Source organism: Piliocolobus tephrosceles, chromosome 11 (assembly GCF_002776525.5).
Source record: "Piliocolobus tephrosceles isolate RC106 chromosome 11, ASM277652v3, whole genome shotgun sequence".
In the NCBI taxonomy this organism is placed as follows: domain Eukaryota; kingdom Metazoa; phylum Chordata; class Mammalia; order Primates; family Cercopithecidae; genus Piliocolobus; species Piliocolobus tephrosceles.
In genome coordinates this window covers 41,954,964-41,966,777 of record NC_045444.1, presented here as the reverse complement: position 1 = coordinate 41,966,777, position 11,814 = coordinate 41,954,964, and the positions used below count along the sequence as shown (strand labels likewise).

General features: G+C 36.4%; 1 pseudogene across 1 annotated transcript; it reads right to left on the bottom strand.

The window, feature by feature from the left end:
• Positions 1 to 793: 793 nt before the first annotated feature.
• Positions 794 to 1,536, bottom strand: LOC111546107 (annotated as a pseudogene). Its single transcript, XR_002732646.2, has one exon. The product of XR_002732646.2 is annotated as a 60S ribosomal protein L10-like (transcript).
• Positions 1,537 to 11,814: the final 10,278 nt, after the last annotated feature.

The following is an 11,814-nucleotide window of genomic DNA, read 5'->3' as shown; positions in this document are numbered from 1 at the left end:
GAAAGAGAGAGAGAGAAGGAAGGGAGGGAGGAAGGAAGGAAGGAAATTCAATCCAAAGATTTATAAAACAATAAATGGAAGGTTCTAGTGTAGAGTGAGACACAGAAGCAATTTAGAATTAAGCCATGTGCTATTGATTAATAAGAGAATATATGTGTCCTAGCTCATATGTTATACATTATATATGTTGTATATATGTTATCTGTTGTATATATGTTAATATATGTATATATGTTAATATATTATATAATAAACACACAATATATGTTGTATATATGTTAATATATATGTTGTATATATTATATGTTCTAAGGATCCATATAATATGAAAAAAAGCGATGTTTTGGTATGCTTTAAGGTTTCTTTTCAATAGTCATGCAAGAATGGGATGACCATTTTGTAATTATGGCCTTGAGTAAGCAGCTTATTGCATTACGGTATGACAGAAGTACCTGATGGTCTCAAAATATCCACTACTGTCTTGACCTAATACTTGAAAATTTCACAATTAATAAACCTATGGGGTTATGACATTAAATGCTTAAGTATTATAATTGCGTTATATGTGAAACCTACTCCATTAAATCATCATCACCATTATCACACTGGCACCAATTAAGTTATCACATCGGGTTACCCACCCATCTAAAAGGCACAGGAACAAGTCAGCGAGCTTTATGTGAGAAAGAGAGAACAGGGACAGTGTAGAAGGTAAGTTAAAGAAGCTTTGAAAACCACAAAGAGCTAGTTGTTTGATGGCAAGAAGTATGAAATCAAAGATTGGGGATGTTGGTTTTTTTTTTTTTTTTTTTTTTTTAGGTGTACAGGAAGTAGAATTTATTGGTGAGTATTAAGAGGGGGGCAGCATATTGGAAGCCCTCATGAGTGCAGGGCCCGCCATTTGTCCAGAGGACCACGATTGGGGATGTACTTGACCCCACAGCCATCTGGGATGAGCCGCTTTTCAGCCACCATGTCTTCAAATTCATCAGCATTGAACTTGGTGAAGCCCCACTTCTTTGAGATGTGGATCTTCTGGCGGCCAGGAAACTTGAACTTGGCCCTGCGCAGGGCCTCAATCACATGCTCCTTGTTCTGCAGCTTGGTGCGGATGGACATGATAACTTGGCCAATGGAACCCTGGCCGCAGTGCCCTGGGGCTTTCCAAAAGCACCTCGCATGCCTGTTTGGAGCCTGTCAGCCCCAGCACAGGACAGCATCTTGTTGATGCGGATGATGCGGAAGGGGTGGAGTCGCACCCGGATTATGAAAGCCATCCTTGCCGGAACTTTTTACCGTGTGCTTATTGGCACAAATTCGGGCAACCTCCAGGCCTTCACAGGACAGCTGCCATATTCATCTACAACCATATTGCCACAGAGCAGAAACTCATCCACTTTTGCCTTCTTCCGCCCTAGGTCAAAGATGCGAATCTTGGCATCAGGGACACCTCGGCAGAAGCGAGACTTTGAGTACGGCTTGTTCTTACAATACCGGTAACAACGGGCAGGGCGGCGGCCCATGGCGTCACCAGGATCTTCAGTGGCGCGCTGAAGGGAAAGAGGGGGGTGGTGTTCTTAAAGGCGATAACAAATGGCCATCTAGTAGCTCTACCTTTAGATAGCCCGTGTCCAGATTATTGCAGTTTTAGATATAATACACTGGAAAGTGTTCCTTTGCATTAAAGACTTACTTTATTTTTTTGTATATAATCTAGTTTTTCTTCTATAAGTTAGGATATCAATAATCATGGTTTTAAGATTTGGGAATGTTCTGAGGAAAGCTATGGGTAGCTGTAGAGATTGAGATTTACTTTTATAAATCCAAATAAATCCACAAGGAAGAGCAAAACATAATTTATGTGTTAGTCAGAAGAATTGGGACTTCAGTATTGTTTGGAAAACCACTCAGGTTCATGATACAACGAAGGAGGCATCACTAAGGTTTGGCAAAGAAAATATCCTTGGTTAAAATCTCTTCTTTAGAAACCCAAATAATCACACTATATTCCTCAGACAGTATGGATTATAATATATAAAGACTAAAAATATAATACATAGGAATCTGATAATTAAAAATTCAGATGTGTTTATGTTTTCTATTATTGGTAGATTTTTTTAAAAAAGATTCCTTTTGGCTGGTATTAAATTTGAAATAAATTTGAAAATCATAAAGTTTATAAAAAGTTTTGTTTTTTTTGTTTTTGTTTTTTTTTTTTGAGACGTAGTCTCGCTTTGTTGACTAGATTGGAATGCAGTGGTGCAATCTCAGCTTACTGCAACCTCCGCTTCCTGGGTTGAAGCGATTCTCCTGCCTCAGCCTCCCGAGTAGCTGGAATTACAGATGCATGCGCCACCACACCTGGCTAATCTTTGTATTTTTAGTAGAGACGGGGTTTCACCATGTTGGCCAGGCTGGTCTCAAACTTCTGACCTCAGGTGATCTGCCTGCCTAGGCCTCCCAGAGTCCTGGGATTATAGTCGTGAGCCACAGCACCTAGCACATAAAAGTTTTTTTTAACTTTCATTTGTATTCCACATTAGGAGTCTTGTAAGGCATTTTGTCATATTTTTAAAATATTTAAATTAATTTGCTAACAATGCCTTTCTATTTTGTGCATTAGACATACCATAAAATTTATGTAAAACTTGGGCATAAAACTGAACTGTAAAGATTTTAAGCTTTTCTTAATAAAGGAACTCAGAAAATATTAAATATAATTTGATTTATTTTAAGAAGATTTAGAATAACTATTTCATGAACTCTTTTGAGCACACACTGCATACCAAGCCCTATACTAACTGCTAAGGGAGTAGAGGGATAAGTAAACTTGATGTTTGCATGAATCATCTGGTATTTTCTGCAATGTAGTTTTTGTGAGAATGATGATCTTTAGGTTAGGCTAATGGTGAAATGAGTCAAGTTACAGAAGTCTCAAATTGGGTAGACTTGCTTTCAGAGGTGTTGGGTAAATGTTTAGGTACCAGAAAGAAGATAGGGGATCATAGGAAGGTACAAGTTTCTTAGAACACTCAGTTTTCAGAATCAGAGTAGGGATATCGTTGAAACTAATTTTATTCTGATCTAGAGAAAAACTGAGAGTATTTTTATATCGTACCTAGCTAGATCCAGGTTTAGTTACATAGCCTAGAATAGTCCAGTGTGTGATGATAAGTGTAAGTACTGCAAATGTCTGTACAAGGTAAGGAGGAAGAGAGACTGGGCATGGTGGCTCACACCTGTAATTCCAGCACTTTGGGAGGCTGAGGCCGGTGAATTTGTTGAGGCCAGGAGTTTGAGACCAGCCTGGCCAACATGGTGAAACACCTTTCCTACTAAAACTATAAAAAATTAGCCAGGCGTGGTGGCATGCACCAGTAATCCCAGCTATGTGGAAGGCTGAGGCATGAGAATCGCTTGAACCCAGGAGGTGGAGGTTGCAGTGAGCCGAGATCACGCCACTGCACTTCAGCCTGGGCGACAAGCAAGACTCTGTCTCAAAAGAAAAAAAAAAAAAGGGAGAAAGAGAGATAGAAATCTAGATAGATAAATAAGAACTCATGTAACTCAATAGCAAAATAATAATAATAAAAATAATAATCTGATTAATCTGATTAAAAAATGGGTGAAAGACCAGAATAGGTATTTCTCAAAAGAAGACATACAAATAGACAACAGGTATATTCAAACAATGCTCAACATCACACACGTTCAGAGAAATGTAAATCAAAATACAATGAGATATCATCTCACCTCAGCTAGAATAGCTATTATTAAATATCAAAAAGACAAAAATAACATGCTGACAAGGATGTGGAGAAAGAAGAATGTTTATACACTATTGGTAGGAATGTAAAGTAGTGCAGCCATGATGGAAAACAATGTGAGAGTTCCTAAAAAACCAAGAGAACTATCATATGAACTAAGAATTCTACTGCTGGATATATATCCAAAAGAAAACAAATTGGTATAAGTAACAAACACGTGTTTATTGCAGCACTATGCACAATAGCCAAGATATGGAATCAACCTAAGTGTCTATCAATGGATGGAAGGATGAAGGAAATGGTATATAAACAAAATGCAATATTAAAAAAGAATGAAATTCTGTCATTTGCAGTGACATTGATGGAACTGGCGGTCATTATGTCAAGTGAAATAAGTCAGGCACAGAAAGACAAATTTTTCTCACTCATATTTGGGAGCTAAAAAAGTGGATCTTATGGAAGGTGGAGAGTAGAATGGTGGTTACCAGGAGCTGGGAAGACAAGGGAGGAGGAGGGACAAAAAGTTGGTTAAAAGGAACAAAAATACAGTTAAATAGAGGGAATAAGTTCCAGCATTTGACAGTACAGTAGGAAAATTATTGCTAACAATAATTTATTGTATATGTCAAAATAGGTAAAAGATTTGTAATATCCCCAACACAAAGAAAAGATAAATGTTTGAGTTGAGGAATAAGTCAATTACCTTGATTTGATCATTACACATTGTATACAGATAAAAAAATCACATATGCACCAAAAATATGAACTATTAAATTCAATAAAAAGAAGCAAATAATAAAAGAAAAACAAATAAATAAATTCAAGCTAAATCTAAAATTTTTTAAAAAAGAAATGTAGTTGGACTGTGAAAGATGGGGAATAACAAATTTTAAAAATTTGTCATAGGCAGAGTAATGCTCCCAGTAGAGGTCCACAACCTAATCCCAGGAATCTGTGAATATGCTACCTTACATTTAGGTTGCAGATAAGATAACAAATCAGTTGACCTTGAGATAGGAAGATTATCCCAGATTATCCTGGTGGGTCCAACATAATCACTAGAGTCCTTATGTGGATTAAATGGAAAAGGAAAACAGAGTGAGATAACCGGAGGAATGTCAGTCTTCTGGCTTTCAAGATGGAAAAAGTTCATCAGCCAAGTAATATGGGTGGCCTCTAGAAGTTGGAAAAGGCAAGAAACAGATTCTTCCCAAGAGCCTGAACATGGAGAACAAAGCCCTGCCGTCACCTCGGTTTTAACCCAACAATTTAGTGATTCTATAAAGTAGTTAGTATCGTTCAATAAATTCTTTTTCTGCTAAAGTTAGTTAAAGAGGATTCTGTTGCTTTCAGCTAAGAACCCTGACCAAGAGAGGGGTCAAATGAGAAAACAATATGGAATTAACTTTTAGAAGTGAGTAAATAATTTTCAATAGAATTAAAGGATCAATTTCAGACTTCTGACCTCCAGCACTAGAAGATAATACATTTGGGTCAAGTCATTCAGTTAGTGGTCATTTGTTATAGCAGCAATAGGATACCCACACTATGGAAATCAAATTTTGTGAGCTTCATTTTTCTCAAATCCAAAAGAGAGTTTTAATACTCATTTCCTAAACAATAATATCAAAATCTGATTGCAAAACTTATATGATATAATGTATTTGAAGTATTTAGCATATGGCAAAACAACTATGAAATGTTTAGTCAGTGTCATCATGGTATGCAGCTCTTCATGTTGGAAAGAGGTTCAGAATCACTTCCTTTAACATCTTTCTATTATATCTTATTCTCAGAGAGAGTTTTTAACCTATGCACCGACGCTATGTACTGGTGTACTGAAAACTCAGCCCACAGTTTACAAATCACTTTAGATAGCATTTAACAGAGTTCCGCATCAGAAGCAAATGTCTAAGGTGCAGAGTTGTGAAATAGAAGAGAAGTTGACAGCTTAGACTGAAAACTGGCTAAGGGCAGAAGTTAAGGGTAGAAGTAAATGGAAACATTTCAAGCAGGACAAAGAATACCTTGGGGAAGAAGATTGCAAAAAAAAAAAAAAAAAAAAAAATCACTGAAACACACAGTGTTTGTTTGATGTCTGGTGCTGTTTATTTGATGCCCAAGATGATCCTATGAAGTAGGTATTTAACCATCTCCATTTGGTACAAAACTTAAATGAGACAATTAATATAACCAAGTCACACAACTAGTAAGAGGCAAAGCTGAAATTCGAGTCTGGACAGCCAGACTTCAGAATTTATGCTCTTTATCTTTAAGCTCAAGTGATACTGCAATGTCTGAAACATATTTTCCAATTTTAGACCCTAAAGGGCTCTCAATCTAAATACAATATTATTAATTTAAAACCAGCAGAAAAATGTAGAAAAAATTGGATATTTGGCTCAAAATAACTTGCGGGCCTTTGTTCTATATGTGCTTGCCATCCTTAGTATATTTGGAAGAAATTCCATTGTTATGAGTTATGCCCTCTGATATGAAACTCAGAACCCAAATTCTTAGGCTCTGTCATTGCTGCAGAGTAAGTACATGATGTGCATGAGGCTTTAATTTGGAGAAATTAAACATTTCATGGAGCTTCCGTTTGGTTGGTGTCTGGCACTGACTACCAGATCAATTTCGTGATGCAGGCGTGACATCAGTGCAGAAAGCAGTAACGATGGCTATAAAGTAAATCTGGGCCTGGTACTTGGTGGTAGTAACAGAAGTCATACTGGCTACAATTTCTTACAGTTGTCTGGAGTGATTTGGGCCTTTACTGTTCTTGGAAGTTTAGTCTCAAGTCTGTTTCTCCAGCTCTGTCAACAATCCTATAAAATAGTATCATTCCATAAATCCCTTTTCTGCTTAAGTTAGTTAAAAAGAATTGTGTTGCTTTCAGCTAAGAACCCTGACCAAGAGAGGGGTCAAATGAGAAAACAATACAGAATTAACTTTTAAAAAGTGGGTAAAATAATTTTCAATAGAATTAAAGGATAAATATACATAATTAAACAATAAAAAAGAACTAAAAGTTAATACATTATCCAATCTCTCACTGTAAAATAGTTTTGTGTTGGCCGGGCGCGGTGGCTCAAGCCTGTAATTCCAGCACTTTGGGAGGCCGAGATGGGCGGATCACGAGGTCAGGAGATCGAGACCATCCTGGCTAACACGGTGAAACCCCATCTCTACTAAAAAATGCAAAAAACTAGCCGGGCGAGGTGGCGGGCGCCTGTAGTCCCAGCTACTCGGGAGACTGAGGCAGGAGAATGGCGTAAACCCGGGAGGCGGAGCTTGCAGTGAGCTGAGATCCGGCCACTGCACTCCAGCCTGGGGGACAGAGCAAGACTCTGTCTCCAAAAAAAAATAATAATAATAATAATAGTTTTGTGTTAAAATAATTATATGAATTAGAGAAAAGAGTGATAGGTTATACTATATTTAAATATATTATTTTTGAAAATAAAAAGGTTACAAATAGCCAATGGAATTCTCATAGCAATAAGATACATGGAGATTTGCTGTCTTTACCACATATATTGATAATAAATGTGTTAAGATCATAAATATAAATGGACGGAGACCATAAATACATAGAAATAATAAACCATGAAAAACATTTAACCTTATCAGTAAACAAATGAAAATTAGAAAAACTGCAAGTTTTTTTTTAAACCTATGTTTAACAAACATTTGAAAAATGATTATAATGTTGGTGAAGGCAAAGTGAAATGCTGGTAAATTTTTATAATTTCTATAAAGTGATATAATGCTTTTAGAAAATTATGTGGTACCATGTATACATACTTTAAAGTATTTATGATTTTTGATGAGAATTGTTTTGAATTTGTAGATTTTTTTGGCCCTATGGTGATTGTCATTGATTCTACCCATCCATGAGCATGGGATGCGTTTCCATTTGTTTATGTCATCTTTGATTTCTTTCTTTTTTTTTTTTTTTTTGAGACAGAATCTTGCTCTGTCGCCCGGGCTGGAGTGCAGTGGCCGGATCTCAGCTCACTGCAAGCTCCGCCTCCTGGGTTTATGCCATTCTCCTGCCTCAGCCTCCCGAGTAGCTGGGACTACAGGCGCCAGCCACCTCGCCCGGCTAGCTTTTTGTATTTTTCTTTCAGCAGTGTTTTGTAGCTTTCCTCATAGAGCTTTTTCAAGTCCACAACCTCTCTTGATTAGGGATGTTCCTAAGTATTTTATCTTTTTTTTTTTGCAGCTATTGTAAAAGGGGTTGAGTTCTTAATTTGATTCTCAGCTTGGTCACTGCTGGTGTATAGCAGGATTACTGATTTGTGTACATTGATTTTGTATCCTGAAACTTCACTGAATGAATTTATCAGATCTAAGAGCTCCTTAGATAAGTCTTTAGGGTTTTCTAGGTATACAATCATACCACTGACAGTAGCTTGACTTCCTCTTTCCTGATTTGGATCCCCTTTATTTCTTTCTCGTGTCTGATTGCTCTGGCTAGGACTTCCAGTAGTGTGTTGAATAGAAGTGGTGAAAGTGGGCATCCTTGTCTTATTCCAGTTCTTGAGGGAAAGCTTTCAACTTTTCCCCATTCAGTATTATGTTGGCTGTGGGATTGTAGTAGATGACTTTTATTACCTTAAATTATATCCCTTGTATGCTAATTTTGCTGAGGGTTTTAGTTATAAAGGGATGCTGGATTTTATCAAATGCTTTTACTGCATCTGTTGAGATGATTATATGATTTTTACTTATTTACTTATTTTTTCTTTGAGACGGAGTCTCACTCTGTCGCCTAGGCTGGAGTGCAGTGGCGCAATCACGGCTTACTGCAAGCTCTGCCTCCTGGGTTCATGCCATTCTCCTGCCTCAGCTTCTCGAGTAGCTGGGGCTACAGGTGCACACCACCATGCCTGGCTAATTTTTTTGTAGTTTTAGTAGAGATGGGGTTTCACCATGTTTGCCAGGATGGTCTCGATATCCTGACATCGTGATCTGCCTGCCTTGGGCTCCCAAAATGCTGGGATTACAGGCGTGAGCAATTGCGCCTGGCCATGATTTTTATTTTTATTTTTGTTTACATGGTGTGTCACATTTATTGACTTGCATATGTTAAATTATGTGGTATACTACATTTATTGACTTGCATATGTTAAACCAACCCTGCATCCTTGGTATAAAACCCATGATCATGGTGGATTATCTTTTTGATATGCTGTTGGATTTGGATAGCTAGTATTTTGTTGAGGATTTTTGCATTTATATTCATCGGGGATATTGGTCTGTAGTTGTCTTTTTTGGTTATGTCATTTCCTGGTTTTGGTATTAGGGTGATACGGGTTTCATAGAATGATTTAGGGAGGATTCCCTCTTTCTCTATCCTTTTGAATAGTTTCAACAGGATTGGTATGAATTGTTCCTTGACTTTCTGATATAATTCCTCTGTGAATCCATCTGGTTCTGTACTTTTTTTGTTGGCAATTGATTTTATTATGGTTTCAATCTCACTACTTGTTATTGGTCTGCTCAGAGTTTCTAACTCTTCATGGTTTAATCTAGGAGGATTGTAAGTTTCCAAGAATTTATCCATCTCCTCTAGGTTTTCTAGTCTGTACACATAAAAGTGTTCATAGTAACCTTGAATAATCTTTTGTATTTTCATGGTATCAGTTGTAATATCTCCTGTTTCATTTCTGATTGAGCTTATTTTGATCTTTTCTTTTCTTGGTTAATTTTGTTAATTGTAGATTTTGTTTGTCCTTTCAAAGAACCAGCTTTTGGTTTCATTTATTCTTTTGTTTCAGTTTTATTTAATTCTGTTCTGATCTTTGTTATTTTTTTTCTTCTGCTGATTTTGGGTTTGATTTATTCTTGTTTTTCTAGTACATTGAAGTATGAACTTAGATTGTCTATTTGTGCTCTTTCAAACTTTTGAATATAGACATTTAATGCTAAGACCTTTCCTCTTAGCACTTTTTTGGTGTATCTCAGAGGTTTTGATAGGTTTTGTCACTATTATTGTTCAATTAAAACAATTTTTGAATTTCAATCTTGATTTCATTGTTGACCCAAAGATCATTCAGGACCAGATTATTTAATTTGCATGTGTTTGTATAGTTTTGAGGGTTCCTTTTGGAGTTAATTTCCAATTTTATTTCACTGTGGTCTGAGAGAGTACTTGATATCATTTCAATTTTCTTAAATTTATTGAGATTTGTTTTGTGGCCTATCGTATGGTCTATCTCGGAGAATATTCCATATGTATATTCTGCAGTTGTTGGGTAAAATGTTCAATAAATATCTGTTAAGTTCATTTGTTCTAGGGTATAGTTTCAGTCTATTGTTTTCTGTCTTGATGACCTATCTAGTGCTGTCAGTGGAGTATTGAGGTCCCCCACTATTATTGTGTTGCTGTCTATCTTATATCTTAGGTCTAGTAGTAACTGTTTTATAAATTTGGGTGCTCCAGTGTTAGGCGCATATATATGTAGGATTGTGATATTTTCCTGTCGAACTAGACCTTTTATCATTATATAATGTCCCTTTTTGTTTTTTTTAACTGCTGTTGCTTGAAAGTCTGTTTTGTCTAATACAAAAGTAGGTAGTTCTGCTTGCTTTTTATGTCTATTTGCATGGAATATGTTTTCTACCTTTTTATCTTAAGTGTATGTGAGTCGGTATTTGTTAGGTGAGCCTGTTGAAGATGGCAGATATTTGATTGGTGAATTATTATTTATTCTGCCATTCTATATTTTTAAGTGGAGTATTAGGCCATTTACACTAAATGTTAGTATTGAAATGTGAGGTATTGTTCTATTCATTGTGCTAGTTGTTGCCTGAATACGTTTTTTTTTTTTTTTTTGAATTGTGTTATTGTTTTATAGGCCCTGTAAGATTCATCTTTTAAGGAGGTTCTATTTTGGTATATTTTGAGGTTGTCTTTCAAGATTTAGAACTCCTTTTAGCATTTCTTGTAGTGATGGCTTGGTAGTTGCAAATTCTCTCAGCATTTGTTTGTCTGAAAAAGACTTTATCTCTCTTTCATTATGAAGCTCAGTTTTGCTGGATACAAAATTTTTGCTGATAATTATTTTGTTTAAGAAGGCTAACAAAGGACCCCATTCTCTTCTGGCTTGTAGGGTCTCTGCTGAGAAATCTGCTGTTAATCTGATAGGTTTTCCTTTATAGGTTGTCTGATGCTTTTGCCTCACAGCTCTTAAGCTCTTTGTCTTGACTTTAGATAACCAGGTGACTATGTACCTAGAGGATGACCTTTTTGCAATTGATTTCCTGTGTGGTTTTTGAACTTCTTGTATTTGGGTGTTTAGATCTCTAGCAAGACCAGGAAGTTTTCCTCAATTATTCCCTCAAATAAGTTTTCCAGATTTTTAGATTTCTCTTCTTCCTCAGGAATATCAATTATTCTTATGCATGGTCATTTAACACAATCCCAAATTTCTTGAAGGCTTTATTCATTTTTTAAAATTCTTTTTCTTTGTCGGATTGGGTTAATTAGAAAGTCTTGTCTTTAAGATACGAAGTTCTTTCTTCTACTTGTTCTAGTCTATTGTTGAAACGTTCCAGTGTATTTTGTATTTCTCTAAGTGTGTCTTTCATTTACAGAAGTTGTGATTGTTTTTTCTTTATGATATCTATTTCTCTGGAGACTTTTTCATCCGTAGCCTATATTTTAAAAATTGCATTAAGTTGTTTATCACCTTTCTCTGGTACCTCCTTGAGTAGCTTAATAATCAACCTTCTGAATTCTTTATCTGGCAATTCAAGGTTTCTTCTTGGTTCAGATTCATTGCTTTAGTGTGATCTTTTGTGAGTGTTATAGAACCTTGTTTTGTCACATTATCAGTTCCCTTTCTGGTTCCTTCTCCTTTGGGTAGACTGTTTCAGTGGAAAGATCTGGAACTCAAAGGCTGCTGTTCAGATTTTTTTTTTTGGTCCCATGTGGCAATCCCTTGATATGTTGCTCTTCCTCTTCCCCTGGGGATGGGGCTTCCTGAGAGCTGAACAGCAGTGATTGTGTTCACCCTTCTGGGTCTAGCCATTCAGT